Source organism: Neoarius graeffei, chromosome 23, assembly GCF_027579695.1.
Source record: "Neoarius graeffei isolate fNeoGra1 chromosome 23, fNeoGra1.pri, whole genome shotgun sequence".
NCBI lineage: Eukaryota > Metazoa > Chordata > Actinopteri > Siluriformes > Ariidae > Neoarius > Neoarius graeffei.
Window position 1 is genome coordinate 15547041 of NC_083591.1, and position 17633 is coordinate 15564673.

Below are 17633 nucleotides of genomic sequence, written 5' to 3' on the forward strand. Positions count from 1 at the left end.
ACAGAGACGTCCAGGTCGTCCACGGAAGTTAACACCTCGACAGGAGCGTCTTCTGATGAGAAGGGTTGAAGAAAATTGGCATGCAAATTCACTGCAGTTATCTAAAGTAGTAGAAAGCCAAACTGGGGTCACTATTTCCTGTGACACAATACGGCGTACTCTGTTTCACAGGGTGAAAGTGATTCAGTGGCCAAGTATGTCTCCTGATCTGAACCCAATTGAACACCTACAGGGAATTCTAAAGAGACAAGTTGAGCATCACTCTCCATGCATGCATGGATGCCGTCCACGAAAGAAGCCTCTCCTAAAGCCCAGGCATAAAAAAGCCCACCTAGAGTTTGCCAGGGCCCATGCTGACAAAGATGAAGACTACTGGGACTCTATACTCTGGAGTGATGAGACTAAGATAAATGTTTTTGGAACTGATGGCTTCAAAACTGTATGGCGTCGCAAAGGTGAGGAATACAAAGAAAAATGCATGGTGCCTACAGTGAAACATGGTGGTGGCAGTGTCCTTATGTGGGGCTGCATGAGTGTTGCTGGTGTCGGGGAGCTGCATTTCATTGATGGCATCATGAATTCACAGATGTATTGCTCTATACTGAAAGAGAAGATGCTACCATCACTCCGTGCCCTTGGTCATCGTGCACTTTTCCAACATGACTAAACACACATCTAAGGCCACTGTTGGATTTCTGAAGAAGAACAGGGTGAAAGTGATTCAGTGGCCAAGTATGTCTCCTGATCTGAACCCAATTGAACACCTATGGGGAATTCTGAAGAGACAAGTTGAGCATCACTCTCCATCCAGCATCCAGTCACTAAAAGAGGTCATTGTTGAAGAATGGAAAAAGATTGATGTTGCAAAATGTCGCCAACTTGTTCATTCCATGCCTAGAAGACTTGGTGCGGTCATTAAATATCATGGAGGCCATACAAAGTACTAGATGTAGTAGTTTTTGTTGTGGGGTGTACTCATTTTTGCACCACCCTAGTTTGAGTAAAACTGAAAAATGTGTAATCTAAGTTTATATTATTAACCTTACTTTTTCCCCTTATAAGTTAAACAGATGTTATATTAAACTTTGTCTTGTCAACATTTTGGAAATTGTTTGTGTTCATTGAGATATTGTTTAAAATGTTACTTTTCAAAGGGGGTGTACTCATTTACGCTGAGCACTGTATAAATAAAACCACACGTTTTCAGCACGTCTCTTTAGGGAAATTATTCCTGGTGTCAGTCAGGTAGAACACAGATCTGAGAGAGAGAGAGAGAGAGAGAGAGAGAGAGAGAGAGAGATATGCTGTTCTTCACTGAAGCATGGAGGTCTGAGGTCAGTAGAAGGGTAGTTAAGTAAATATTTGTTCTTTGGGAATTGAACAGCAATATCTGTATGAAAGTAAAGCGATCAGTATACAGGAAGCTAAAATATATCAAGATGGCTCTAGGGTCCCCAGTTCGACCCTGAGCTCAGGTTACTGTCTGTGGAGTTTTGCGTGTACTCTACAGGTTTACTCTGGGTTCTCTGGTTTCATCCCACCTCCCAAACATGTGCCAGGAGGTGAGTTGACTACACTGCATTGCCTTAAGGTGTGAGTGAGAAAAATTAATGATTTAAGGTTTGACTCATGTATTTAAGAAGCTCAAAGAGCACTTTTATTATTTGTGCGATATTGTTTGAGTAAAACTAATACCAATATTAGTAAAAAGAATTCATTTATCATAGAGGCTACGTTCACATTACAAGCCTCATTGTTCAATTCTGATTTTTTGCTCAGACTGGATTAGCCGGATCTTGACAGTTCACATTAGTGATTATATGTGAACTGAATCTGACTGTAATGTGAATGCATCTGTCCTCCGAAACGGCACGCATGTACACATTGATACATTTTTGCCCGGGTCATCTGCATCACCACCAACAAAAAAAGTCATATTCGTGAGATGACTCATGGTATTAAAACTGACTACATGGCCCACTAGTAGCTCGTGTATCCATCGCATTTTGCTCTGGAGGACAGCAAACAGTTCATCAGCTGCACATGATCTGGCTGATGAAAACAGCACTCGGCGCATGCTTATAGGCAAAAAGCCACATGGATTCTGATCTGACCATTCTTATTCATGTTGCACGGCCACAAATCGATCATGTATAGGATCTAGGACTATGACTCAAATCTGATTTGAAAAGATCAGATTTCTATGTCCACACAGTCCTGAAAACATCATATCTGTGTCACGTTAAGGCAAAAAATCAGCTGTGAGTCACTGCTAATGTGAACTTAGCCACAGTAACGGCTGCAGGATCAATTCTGACCTGCATTAATGTGGGACGCATTTCAGGACTTAAACCTGCTGCATTTATTTCTGTATATATTTGTATGCAGTGTTTTGTCATGGGTGGCACAGTGGTGTAGTGGTTAGCACTATCACATCACAGCAAGAAGGTTCTGGGTTCGAGCCCAATGGCTGACGGGGGCCTTTCTATGTGGAGTTTTCATGTTCTCCCTGTGTCTGTGTGGGTTTCCCCCACAGTCCAAAGACATTCAGGTTAGGCTAATTGGTGGCTCTAAATTGACCGTAGGCGTGAATGTGAATGGTTGTTTGTTTCTGTGTCAGCCCTGCTATGACCTGACGATTTGTCCAGGGTGTACCCCGCCTCTCGCCCATAGTCAGCTGGGATAGGCTCCAGCTTACCCACGACCCTGCACAGGATAAGCTATGGATAATGGATGGATGAATGGATGGATGGATGTTTTGTCATGAACTCAGCAGTCCCAATAAGTAAGTCAAGCACTACAGAGATTTTGTTGTTTTTTTTTCCTTTTAGTGAAAACAACAAACAGATCAAAACAAAATTGATTGATAAAAACCAAATAATAATTGAGCTGTATTTTTAGAAACCATTTGGATGGCAAAATAAATTCACTCTGGAGAACCCTATACTTTTATAACCAGTTTTATGCCCCATCAAGAACCCTTTTAGATCCTGTTTAATGCCACACATCATTTTCCAGCTGCCTGACTTGATTGTGGTAGTTAATGTTATACAGTATACTGTGTGCTCTATGCTGGTCATTAAGACTCTCTAAGAAAACACAGGAATTCAAATGTCCACTGCCTCGAATAGATCTTACAAAGCTCAATTCAGCTGAGATAACCCAAGAGTTTGATCGAGAAAGAGAAGGATAAACTGCTGAATAATCTTTAATCCTATCCACAGAGCTCAGTGTATTTATGCTGCATGTGTATTTTATGTATTCAGGTGCATTCGTAACTACACTGCAAAAAATTGAAAACTGAATTTGAGAATAAAATTACTTAATACTAGTGAAATTATCTTGCTGCATGGACAGATATTTTTACTTGGTAAGACATCTTAGAATAAGTTGGTTGCAATCTAGAACTAGGTTTAATAATCTTAGAATTGGTGTCTTGTATTCTTCTAATAGGAAGTGCTAGATCGTTTCAACTATTTTCAAGATATTTTCACTTTCTAAGATATCATTTTTTTTTTGCAGTGTATAGGGCAGTACCTAATTAGATTGCAGTTGGACCATGTTTTTTTTGGATGAAGGCATATGTTTAACAAATAATACTATACAAGAACCTCACTGAGTAATGCTCTAATAATTTATGTTTGTCTTATCTGTTTAGTTGCCTTTGGAATTTTAGTGTTTATTATCAGAAGCAGTGAGTCTCCGCAACATTTCTAGCAAGTTAGGGAGATTCGGACCAAGACAAACCACTATGACCACTAACCCTTGCCCTCAAATTAACATGTATTTTTTGTAGTTATTCATATACAGTACTGTGCAAAAGTCTTAGGCACATGTAAAGAAATGCTGTAGCCGAAAAATGGCTGAAAAATTAATGAAATTAAGTTTCAACATTTAAAAAAAATACTATAAACAGTAATCAGTAAGCCATAATAAATTAAACAAAGTCAATATTTTGTGTGAGATGACCCTTTGCATTAAAAAAGCAAAAAAAAAGCCTCAGGTACAATGAGTGCAGTTTTATAAGGGAATGAGCTGTAGGTTCTACGGAGCATCTTACAGAAAGAAAGACAGAAAGAAAGAAAGAAAGAAAGAAAGAAAGAAAGAAAGAAAGAAAGAAAGAAAGAAACCTGTGTGTGTGTGTATATATATATATATATATATATATATATATATATATATATATATATATATATATATATATATAGTGCCTTGCAAAAGTATTCACACCCCTTGAACTTTTTCACATTTTTCCACCTTACAACCACGAACTTAAAAGTTTTTTATTGAGATTTTATGTGATAGACCAACACAGAGTAGCACATAATTGTGAAGTGAAACGAAAATGATAAATGGTCTTCAAAATTTTAAACAAATAAAAATCTGAAAAATGTGATGTGCATTAGTATTCAGCCCCCCTGCGTCAATACTTTGTAGAGCCACCTTTTGCTGCAATTACAGCTGCAAGTCTTTTGTGGTATGTCTCTACCAGCTTTGCACATCTAGACACTGAAATTTGTGTCCATTCTTCTTTGCAAAATAGCTCAAGCTCAGCCAGATTGGATGGAGAGCGTCTGTGAACAGCAATTTTCAAGTCTTGCCACAGATGCTCAATGGGATTTAGATCTGGACTTTGACTGGGCCATTCTAACACATGAATATTCTTTGATCTAAACCATTCCATTGTAGCTCTGGCTGTATGTTTAGGGTCATTGTCTTGCTGGAAGGTGAATCTCCTTCCCAGTCTCAAGTCTTTTGCAGCCTCCAACAGGTTTTCTTCTAGGATTGCCCTGTATTTAGCTCCATCCATCTTCCCATCAACTCTGACCAGCTTCCCTGTCCCTGCTGAAGAAAAGCATCCCCATAGCATGATGCTGCCACCACCATGTTTCACAGTGGGGATGGTGTGTGCAGGGTGATGAGCAGTGTTAGTTTTCCGCCACACATAGCGCTTTGCATTTAGGCCAAAAAGTTCAACTTTGGTCTCATCTGACCAAAACACCTTCTTCCACATGTTTGCTGTGTCCCCTACATTTCTTATGCCTGTCTTTCAACAATGGCTTTCTTCTTGCCACTCTTCCAAAAAGGCCAGATTTGTGGAGTGTACGACTTATAGTTGTCCTGTGCACAGATTCTCCCACCTGAGCTGTGGATTTCTGCAGCTCCTCCAGAGTGATCATGGGCCTCTTGGCTGCTTCTCTGACCAGTGCTCTCCTTGCTCGCTCTGTCAGTTTAGGTGGACGGCCATGTCTTGGTAGGTTTGCAGTTGTGCCACACTTTTTCCATTTTTGAATGATGGATTGAACAGTGCTTCTTGAGATGTTCAGAGCTTGGGATATTTTTTTATAACCTAACCCTGCTTTAAACTTCTCCAGAACTTTATCCCTGACCTGTCTGCTGAGTTCTTTGGTCTTCATGATGCTGTTTGTTCTTCAGTGTTCTCTAACAAACCACTGAGGCCTTCACAGAACAAGTGTATTTATGCTGAGAGTAAATTACACACAGTAGGACTCTATTAACGAATTAGATGACTTCTGAAGGCAGTTGATTGCACTGGATTGTATTTAGAGGCATCAGGGTACAGGGGGCTGAATACTAATGCACACCGCATTTTTCAGATTTTTATTTGTTTAAAATTTTGAAGACCATTTATCATTTTTGTTTCACTTCACAATTATGTGCTACTCTGTGTTGGTCTATTACATAAAATCTCAACAAAAAACTTTTAAGTTCGTGGTTGTAAGGTGGAAAAATGTGAAAAAGTTCAAGGGGTATGAATACTTTTGCAAGGCACTGTGTATGTGTATATATATATATATATATATATATAGAGAGAGAGAGAGAGAGAGAGTTTAGTCTATGTCTAGTTCTTATCTAGAGTGTTTATACTGTTAATATTGTTTATTTCAATTATTCTATTTTTATTTATTGCATTGCCTGTTTGCACCGTGGGTCAGAGAGGACTGAAATTTCATCTGTGCTGTATGTTGAGTATGTATAGCATATTTGACAATAAAGTTGACTTGACTTTATTTGTCACATGCACACTTCAAGCACAGTGAAATTCATCCTCTGCATTTAACCCATCTGAAGCAGTGAACACACGCACACACCCAGAGCAGTGGGCAGCCACACCAGAGCGCCCGGGGAGCAGTCAGGGGTTAGGTACCTTGCTCAAGGGCACCTCAGCCCAAGGCCACCCCACGTCAACCTTTGGACTTTGGACTGTGGGGGAAACCGGAGCACCCAGAGGAAACCCATGCAGACACAGGGAGAACATATAAGCTCCACACAGAAGGGCCCTCGCTGGCTGCTGGGTTCAAACCCGGAACCTTCGTGCTGTGAGGCGACCGTGCTAACAACTACACCACCGTGCCGCCCCCAGCCACAGTTCTTCTGGACACTTTGACTGTCACACTTGCTTCTTCATTTTGCACCAAAACCCAGTAGCCTTCATTACGTTTTCTTTTTTAACCTGAAAAGTGCACTCTTACGTAATCTCATCTCATCTCATTATCTCTAGCCGCTTTATCCTTTTACAGGGTCGCAGGCAAGCTGGAGCCTATCCCAGCTGACTACAGGCGAAAGGCGGGGTACACCCTGGACAAGTCGCCAGGTCATCACAGGGCTGACACATAGACACAGACAACCATTCACATTCACACCTACAGTTAATTTAGAGTCACCAGTTAACCTAACCTGCATGTCTTTGGACTATGGGGGAAACCGGAGCACCCGGAGGAAACCCACACGGACACGGGGAGAACATGCAAACTCCACACAGAAAGGCCCTCGCCGGCCATGGGGCTCGAACCCAGGACCTTCTTGCTGTGAGGCGACAGCACTAACCACTACACCACTGTGCCACCCTCTCTTACGTAATATATTGCTCATATACAAACTTTTTTTTTCTGTAACATTTAATTTTGTGCTAAAAAACCGAACATTTGGACTCTAAAATATTTTTTGTCCTGACTCAATAATGTAGAAGTCATAAAACAGAAATCTATAACAAAGTTTGTGTAAAAAAATAAGGCGCCTAAGAATTTCACAGTACTGTGTGCGCGCGCGCATGCTATTAAAACTTATTACCAGTTTTATGACCAATGAAGTATCATTTAAGATCCTGTTTCTTTCAGAGTGACACACTATGATGACTGAAACTACAATAAATTACATAAATCACATTTTTAGGCAAATTAGTCATTTCAATTTTACATTCACTGACATGCAAGTCAGCAAAAATAAATTCATTCATTGGGCAGTGATTTGTAACAACATTTAAAACAAATACAGGCCGACATATTTTTAAAAATTATATAGCATACACATCTCATTGATAAACCAGTGGATATTTAATTGTATTTTCACCACAGCACTGTTGAATTCTCGATTCTGATTGGTCAGCAGGTGTTGATTCATTTTCTAGAGTTAACAGTATCTCTGATAGTAGTTCTGGCTGCACAGCAAATCACAGGCTTATATTCTAATCATGTTTTTTTTTTTTCAATAGTAACTGCTAATTCATATGTAGACTTAGGAATTTTAAAATGTGTGTAATTCTTGATATGATATGGTGATTCAAGTTGTCTGTGTGATGTTTATTTAGCATTTCTGGAAGAAGTCTCCAGTGTCTGGGCTTACCTGTCAGTGTGTTTACTGTGTTTACGCATTGTATCACTTGTCACGAGAGACACAATTCGAAATATTTCAATATTTATCATGCATACATCCTCTGTAATACATTCTCCTTTTCTCCCTTTTCCGTGTCTTAAAGTGGCTGGATTTTGGACACAATTGTATTTCTCAGTGGTGGTTTGATGGTGTCAGAGGACGCAATCTGTAAAGCCTCTATTAACCCACCGTCTTCTACCACCGAATTTGGCCTGCAGTCCATCACAATCCATTTAGCTACTGAGTTGGCTAATCTGTCACAGGTAAACTTAATCAGTTTGCGTCTGAAAGCCTGTTCAAGTGTAGCTTTACGAGACTGGTTCAGGGGCTGGGCTAAGCTAGGTCTGACCTTCGATCTCACTGCTAAGTCCTTTACGTTAGGGCAGAATTATTGCAGCTGTAAATACAGTTGTATTTATGCTGCCTACATGTGCTAGTTTGAAGGTTCTGCTTCCCACAGCATTATTGCTGCCTTCATTTGCTATCAGAATTATGGTAAATACAAGTTGCCAACTTGGAAGTTGCACATGAATGCTTCTAAACTCATAATCTCATGTGGAAACTTTGGAAGTAATTTTGATACCTGAGTTCCTGAGTTGGGAAGACCTTCAATCTTCACTTCAACATCAAAGAACTTGAACATGACATACCCGTATTTCGACTTCATAAGTGGGAATCAGGACCTTCTGACTAGCACATGAAGGCAGCATAAGTTTAAACTGTGAGTCAAAAGAATGTAATTAATTTACGTTAATATTTTGATGGTGGTTAGCACTGTCGCCTCACGGCAAGAAGGTTCTGGGTTCGAGCCCAGTGGTCGACGGGGGCCTTTCTGTGTGGAGTTTGCATGTTCTCCCTGTGTCTCTGTGGGTTTCCTCTGGGTGCTCCGGTTTCCCCCACAGTCCAAAGACATGCAGGTTAGGTTAACTGGTGACTCTAAATTGACCGAAGGTGTGAATGTGAGTATGAATGGTTGTTTGTCTCTATGTGTCAGCCCTGTGATGATCTGGCGACTTGTCCAGGATGTACCCAGCCTCTCGTCCATAGTCAACTGGGATAGTCTCCAGCTTGCCTCAGACCCTGCACAGGAGAAGTGATTACGGATAATGGATCGATGGATTTTGATGCTTTTTTTCTATAGTTAATTAATCAAAATGAATGTGTTATTTTGACAGCACTAATACTTATGCAGCAATCAGCTTCACAATTATTACAAGACTGTTGATTGTGATTTTAAATACAGTTCACAGCGTATTTGGAAAACCGAAATTGGAAGTTTGCGATTGGAATGTACTTTTATGGTACATTTGCTCCACTTAGACATATGATTTAAAAAAAAAAAAAAGACTGGGACAGAAACAAAAGAAAACAGCAGGACATGAAGGCTCACATTTACATAAATACACAATTAGTGTGGTGGCACGGTGGTGTAGTGGTTAGCGCTGTCGCCTCACAGCAAGAAGGTCCTGGGTTCGAGCCCCGGGGCCGGCGAGGGCCTTTCTGTGTGGAGTTTGCATGTTCTCCCCGTGTCCACGTGGGTTTCCTCCGGATGCTCCGGTTTCCCCCACAGTCCAAAGACATGCAGGTTAGGTTAACTGGTGACTCTAAGGCCGAATCCCATTTCACCCCTTGGACCAACCCCTTAGCCCTTCCCCTCCATTTTGCGCATTCACGTGAAGGGGTAGGGGTATCCCAATCCCAGTTAACGCGGAGGGGTAGGGGAAGGGGTAGGGCTTCTGTACCCCTCCAAACGGAGATTTTCCTGGAGCTGACTCCGAACGAAGGGGTTTGAGTGATTTCCCACAATGCCATGCGGATTTCAGCGAGATTTCATGCGGATTTCAGAAAGATGGCGGTTCCCGCGGCGAAAGATTGTCATAAATGTATTTTCTCCATTATTTACGTGTTTTAAGTTGTTATCCAGAGGAAACACGCCGCTTGATTCGCTTTCGAGCTGAGAATGAGCAGCGATTTCTGAAATCCAAGCTGCTGCTAAAAAGCTTTGGGAGTGAGTATTGTTTTCGGTTGCTTTACTGCGTACGTTTTGTTCTGTTATTCTCGCTTTTATTGTTTACATGAGTGTTCTGACACCTCATTCTGTCGGATGTGGTGCACGAAGCGCCAAAGATATCCCATTCAGTGGTGTTAGTTAACAAATCACACCCTGCCAGCAGAGATTTCTGGCTCTGACTGTAGCGGCTGGTCGCAGCCAATGACGCGTCGCGTTTTGCTAACGTAAACGCTGACGGAGGTACGCGATGACGTATGCGATCGTTGAAGGGCTATCCCAATACGTAAGGGTTGAATTTCAAGCCCTATCCCTTGTAGCTCAGTTTCAAGGGGAAGGGCCAAGGGGAAGGCGGAGGGGAAGGGGTAGAAATTAGAATTGGGATTGGGCCTAAATTGACCGTAGGTGTGAATGTGAGTGTGAATGGTTGTCTGTGTCTATGTGTCAGCCCTGTGATGACCTGGCAACTTGTCCAGGGTGTACCCCGCCTTTCGCCCGTAGTCAGCTGGGATAGGCTCCAGCTTGCCTGCGACCCTGTAGAAGGATAAAGTGGCTAGAGATAATGAGATGAGATGAGACAATTAGTGTGGGTTGAAACATGGGTTGAAGTAAAAGTCTCATCTCATTATCTCTAGCCGCTTTATCCTGTTCTACAGGGTCGCAGGCAAGCTGGAGCCTATCCCAGCTGACTACGGGCGAAAGGCGGGGTACACCCTGGACAAGTCGCCAGGTCATCACAGGGCTGACACATAGACACAGACAACCATTCACACTCACATTCACACCTACGGTCAATTTAGAGTCACCAGTTAACCTAACCTGCATGTCTTTGGACTGTGGGGGAAACCGGAGCACCCAGAGGAAACCCATGCGGACACGGGGAGAACATGCAAACTCCGCACAGAAAGGCCCTCGCCGGCCACGGGGCTCGAACCCGGGTCTTCTTGCTGTGAGGCAATAGCACTAACCACTACACCACCATGCCACCCCTGAAGTAAAAGTATTTCTCTTAAGTGTGACACATGGGGAAAATGTTTTAGAAATAGAACAGGGTCAGGTTTCAAAGATCATCATTGAAGAGCAGAATCAGAATGGAGCATCACATATTGGAGAATTTTGTCTCCACAGTACGCTGAAGATTTGCTACACTCGAGCTGCTAGGTGTCAGTAAAGAGCATGAAGGACATTTCACATCAGTTGATAGATAACATAAAGGTTACATTTGTGAGCAGACTTTTACTACTTTAAATTTGGGCAGATAATATTTACAGTATCAGTAGTGCATCGTTCCAAATATTGAAAGAGTTATTCAATCATTTGTATTTATTTTATTTATTTATGCACATAATCTCTGAGTTGTCACTCATTAGAATTTCTACTCATTTTTTCTTAGCTTGGATTGAGCTTCTGTGCATTTCTGTCCTGTTCCCAGTTGGTGCTTAACTAAATGTAGAAGAGTAAATGGGTCTGTCTCAGAAACTGGTCTCTCATTTGGGACATTATGGTAAAAAAATAATAATTTTCAAATTTTGCTTTTTTTTTTTTGCATTTACCTAACACTCAATGTTTCTTTTGTCATGTTTAATAAGAATAAAGATAGCATCTTGCTTTATCTGGCCTCCACTGTGGAAAAAATTGTTTTATTACAATTCAAATGCTTTTGTGAAATTGATTTACATATAAAATAACTACATCATGAAGAATTAAAGCCCCTCCTTCACAGATGAGTGAAAATATTGAAACATTTCCTCTTTTTGATTGCTCGGGTTAAAAATGCCAAGTTATGATGACTGAATTGATTATTCACTTAAATATGAATAATATGATACATTTTGGGTATTTGATATGGCGAAATAGGACACAATGGAAAAATCAAGAACACACCGGAAAGATAAGAATAACGGCGCTGGTAAAAGAACAGCGACTGTACCGGCTGAAGGTCGCGCGGGTCTCTGCTGCGGCACGCGAGCAACGGGACATCACTACCACACCGGACGGAGCACGAGGTGGGGGCGGGGCAAAATGACTGGCCGTAGATTCTATCAAAAGTTCGATCTAAACTGACCATGGTTGCAAAATATTGGCCAAAAATACGTAAACACTACAAAATATGAAAGTAAGGTGAAAAAGAAACATTCTATTGCCTTATACTGCAAGACTAAAACAAAATAAAACTGTCAAAACTCACCTTTTCAGTGATAACGTCCGAACAGATCACCCGCGTAACAGAAAGACCGCAAATGGAAGCACGATCAACTTCTAACTGTTGGAGTGGAAAATTCCATTCTACACATGCAAATTGTTAATGTGTGTCCTTCCCCGCACACAAATAACACGCTACCGTAAAAAATAGACCACAACTCATTTTATAGCTCAGAAATTCATACAAGACCAGCTACCATCGTAACATATTCTGTAAGAAACATATTCTATACCTAACTTTCAGCTTTCATTTTAAAAATCAAAATCGCAGATTTATAACTAAATTTTTATATGGCGTAGTGATTTTAAGTTACTACTTTTGGTGAGGTAGTGACCTTGACCCTGAGGCTTTCCGTTTAGATCAAAACACATGATCGTATTGGTTTTGCATTTGCGGAAAATGGAGTTACAACAGTGATCAGATATTTTGCATGATGTTTTATTACAGTTATGATTATTCTGTGAGTGCACCAATCCTTAGGTGTATAAAGTTACAACTTAAAATACAATTAGTGATAACTGTAGACTTTTCAGTGGAGTACAACCTTTTTAAGGGAATGCGATATAGTCAACCATTTATCATGTCCCAGATCAAGCCAGCATTTTTCCACAAATTTGCAGAATTTTTGCCAAATTCTGAATAGAGTATTCACATCAAAGATTTAGTTTTATCTGTATTATTTCTTCCATCATTTTATTTCAAATTAAAACCAACATCACTATTCAAAACCGTATAGTTTATTGACTGAGTATATTTAGTGGGGTACCCCCACAGTACCCAGTTTCTGAGACAGACCCGAATGCAAAATAATGCCATTATCAAGTGTTACTGGAATCACGCCCTTTCTTTAGCACAACCTCTCTTTTTTTCTCTTCCTTCTTTTTCATTCCTTTTGAGTGTATTGAGAGAGAGAGAGAGAGAGAGAGAGAGAGAGAGAGAAAGGGTGGGGTTATTGCCCAGGGATGTGCACATTTAATAAAAGCAAAATGAAGTCATCCATAATGTGCCATCCAACAATCATCTGTGGCCCTTCTCACCCATAACCCAACCTTCTGTCTTCCCCTCTGCCTCTTTTTTGCCTTCTCACAAGCCCTCGGGGCTTTCAGGAATCTGAACGCACACATATGATTGAGGGATTCTGCTGAAGAAGAATAAAAAATACGCGTGGAAAGGCTCTCAGGTGGTGCCTGAATATGGCGTGATAATTGTGTGTATGTGTGTGTCTATAAAGCCTATTTTATTGAAAAATCCTACGTATGAGAATGTATGGCAACGTTCTTCAAAATTTCAGATCCAGATAATCTCGATCAAGGCCATTAATTATAAATATTCTTCTGAAGATTATGAAAACAAATTTATTTTTGTGACATGCTACATTTGAAAAATAATTTCCTCTTTGGTGTTTTTTTTTCTCCATTTTATCTCCCTCCAACTTTGACATGTCGAAACCCACTGATCATTTGCTATTGTGCCTTCCTTGTAATTAGTCTTGTGTCTGGTTTGTATTCACATTATGTTGTGTCTGGCTTGAATTTTACACAGCGGGGTCTAAAGTTAACACAGTCTTCACTTACATTTGCACAGATTTCTGGTAACACTGGTATCATTTTGGTTCTAACGTTTCCTGTTGTTTAAGTTGATTCACGATACTGTTGTGTTGTTTTTTTATTTAGACATGGTGCATACTAGGGCGGCACGGTGGTGTAGTGGTTAGCGCTGTCGCCTCACAGCAAGAAGGTCCGGGTTCGAGTCCCGTGGCCGGCGAGGGCCTTTCTGTGTGGAGTTTGCATGTTGTCCGCGTGGGTTTCCTCCGGGTGCTCCGGTTTCCCCCAAAGACATGCAGGTTAGGTTAACTGGTGACTCTAAATTGACTGTAGGTGTGAGTGTGAATGGTTGTCTGTGTCTATGTGTCAGCCCTGTGATGACCTGGCAACTTGTCCAGGGTGTACCCCGCCTTTCACCCGTAGTCAGCTGGGATAGGTTCCAGCTTGCCTGCGACCCTGTAGAACAGGATAAAGCGGCTAGAGATAATGAGATGAATGAATGATGGTGCATACTATGTTTTCATGATCTCTCTGAGATGGTTAGTATTCTATGAGCTCTGTAGTGCAATACTCAGATAAATTACATAAGTGATGTTGTTGTAAAGCACTACATGTGACTTTTGGGGAAAATGCATGAAAGTGGTATTGTACACTAAAGTGTTTATTTATTTTTTTTTTTTGTGCTGTAAACTAAAGGTGGTGTAGTGGTTAGCACTGTCACCTCACAGCAAGAAGGTTCTGGGTTCGAGCCCAGTGGCTGATGGGGGCCTTTCTGTATGGAGTTTGCATGTTCTCTCCGTGTCTGCATGGGTTTCCTCCAGGTGCCCCGGTTTCCCCCACAGTTCAAAAGACATGCAGGTTAGGCTAATATGTGGCATCCTTGGTCTGAAGTGCCCTTGAGCAAGGCACCTCACCCTCAACTGCTCCCCGGGCACTGTGGCATGGCTGCCCACTGCTTCAGATGGGTTAAATGCAAATTTCACTGTGCTTAAGTGTACGTGTGATAAATAAAGTTGCTCTTCTGGTTCTAATATGACTGTACTGTGATGAAACACTTCAGTGGTGGTGTTAATATTGGCAAAATTACCATTTAAGAAAAAAAACTGGCATTTCATGGGTTGAAAATGTCTCAAAATGCCACTGACTGGTTAAAATCATCTTGAACTTTGCAAAGCTGATGCTGCCATAGAGTTGACTGTTTGGTCCTTCTCTACATCATGAAATGCCATTAAAAAAAAAGAGAATGTTAACACTCTCTAATCAGAGGTGCCTGCCTCCCCCAGTTGACTGGACTTTGGACAGAATTGTAACTGGCTCCTGGTAATTACTTTTTTGACTCAAGCTTGATTTTGGACTACTCCCAGAAGTGTGGTTGGCAAGCTTTGGATTCTAGGGACTGGTTGGAGAAAATGGTGGAAGGCTAGAGATAAAGGAGAAAGCAGTAGAATGAGTGGGCTTCCAGAGAGAGTCTGTGAGCGATGGCCACTATGAAATCTCAGAGCTGAGACCTGCAAGCCTCCCATCACCATTACAATGAGTTATTACACCAGGTGGAGAGATGGACACAGAGAGAGAGAGAGAGAGAGAGAGAGAGAGAGAGAGATTAAGCATGGGTCAAGGATTTTCCTGAGGTCCATGTTTATTGAAGGAGGAGGTAAAAGCCTTCCTCAGCAGGCAACGGATTAGACAGCTCCTCAAGCAAAATGGACACGCACACGCACACACACACACACACACACACACACAGATCAGTTTAATATAGGAGTTAGAAATAGAATGTCCCAGAACTAAATGCCCACCTTAAATATAACCCCAATTCCAAAAAAGTTGGTACGCTGTGTAAAATGTAAATAAGAGCAGAATGCGATGATCTGCAAATCGTTCCATCCATCCATTATCCGTAACTGCTTATCCTGTGCAGGGTCACAGGCAAGGTGGAGCCTATCCCAGTTGACTATGGGCGAAAGGTGGGGTACACCCTGGACAAGTCACCAGATCATCACAGGGCTGACACATCGAGACAAACAATCATTCACACTCACATTCACACCTACGGTCAATTTAGAGCCACCAATTAGCCTAACCTGCATGTCTTTGGACTGTAGGGGAAACCGGAACACCCAGAGGAAACCCATGCGGACACGGGGAGAACATGCAAACTCCACACAGAAAGGCCCCCATCAGCCATTGGGCTAGAACCCAGAGCCTTCTTGCTGTGAGGCGACAGTGCTAACCACTACACCACCGTGCCACCCTTGCAAATCATGGAAGCGCTATATTTCATTGACAATAGTACAAAGACAACATAAAACATTTTTAAATTTTATTGTTTTTTGAAAAATATATGCTCATTTTGAATTTGATGTCAGCAACACATTTCAGAAAAGTTGGGACGGGGCACCACTATGTTGCATCACCTCTACTTTTAACAACACTGTAACTGTTTAGAAACTCAGGAGACCAGTTGCTGTAGTTTTCAAAGAGAAATGTTGTCCCATTCTTGCCTGATATTTTAGTTTATTTTATGTTGCCATACTTTTACTTGCATTCAAAATTGTTCGAGTTTTCATTTAATGTGTATGTCTGGTAACAAATGCGTGTATGACTGTGTATGACTGAATGAGGACCCCAGTGAAAAGATCTTCATGGTGATAAATTTATGAGGTGTACTGCGCACATAATTGGCCTATCCTAAATAAATATATTTTCAGTAAAGTGATATACCGTACGATTTCAGTTGCTCAACAGTTCGGAGTCTCCTTTGTCATATTTTGTGCTTCATAATGTGCCAAAGGTTTTTATGGGAGACAGGTCTGGACTGCAGGCAGGCCAGTTTAGCACCCAGACTCTTTTACTTTGGAGCCATGCAGTTTTAATATGTGCAGAATGCAGTTTGGCATTGTCTTGCTGAAAGAAGGAAGGTCTTCCCTGAAAAAGATTTTGTCTGGATGGCAGCATATTGTTCTGAAACATGTATCATTCAGCATTAATGATGACTTCCCAGATGTACAAGCTACCCATGTCATGTGCACTAATGCACTCTCATACCATCACAGATGCTGGCTTTTGAACTGTGCACTGATAACAAGCCAGATGGTCCCTCTCCTCTTTAGCCTGGAGGACGTGGTGTCCATGATTTCTAAAAAGAATTCCAGATTTCGATTCATCAGACCACAGGATAATTTTCCACTTCGCCTCAGTCCATCGTAAAAGAGCTCGGGCCCAGAGAAGGTGGCAGTATTTCTGGATATTGTTTATATCTGGTTTTAACTTTGTGGATGCAGTAATGAACTGTTTTCACAGACAATGGTTTTCTGAAGTGCTCCTGAGCCCATACAGTGATTTCCACTACAGACACGTGTCTGGTTTTTTTTTTAAGATTTTTTTGGGGCTTTTTTCACCTTTATTGGATAGGACAGTGTAGAGACAGGAAATGAGTGGGAGAGAGATGGGGAGGGATCGGGAAACGACCTCAGGTCGGAATCGAACCCGGGTCCCCAGATTTATGGTATGGCGCCTTATCCACCTGAGCCACGACACCCCACGTGTCTGTTTTTAATGCAGTGCTGCCTGAGGGCCTGAAGATCACAGGCATCCAAGTTTTCAGCCTTGTCTCTTGCATACAGAGATTTCTCCAGATTCTCTGAATCTCATCTCATCTCATCTCATTATCTCTAGCCGCTTTATCCTGTTCTACAGGGTCGCAGGCAAGCTGGAGCCTATCCCAGCTGACTACGGGCGAAAGGCGGGGTACACCCTGGACAAGTCGCCAGGTCATCACAGGGCTGACACACAGACACAGACAACCATTCACACTCACATTCACACCTACGGTCAATTTAGAGTCACCAGTTAACCTAACCTGCATGTCTTTGGACTGTAGGGGAAACCGGAGTACCCGGAGGAAACCCACGCGGACACGGGGAGAACATGCAAACTCCACACAGAAAGGCCCTCGCCGGCCACGGGGCTCGAACCCGGACCTTCTTGCTGTGAGGCAACAGCGCTAACCACTACACCACCGTGCCGCCATTCTCTGAATCTTTTAATGATCTTATGTACCATAGATGACGTGATTCCCAAATCCTTTGCAATTTTACATTGAGGAATGTTAAATCGTTGCACTGTTTGCCCAAGCGGTCTTTCACAGAGCAGTGAACCCCTCCCCATCTTTACTTCTGAGAGACTCCGCCTCTCTGGGATG

The 17633-nt window shown here is 41.8% G+C and overlaps 1 protein-coding gene across 1 annotated transcript in view; it reads left to right on the forward strand.

Moving 5' to 3' along the window:
* schip1 (schwannomin interacting protein 1) overlaps positions 1-17633 on the forward strand; it is an 816449-nt gene that overhangs the window by 445451 nt on the left and 353365 nt on the right. The gene's annotated exons all lie outside the window — the stretch shown is intronic.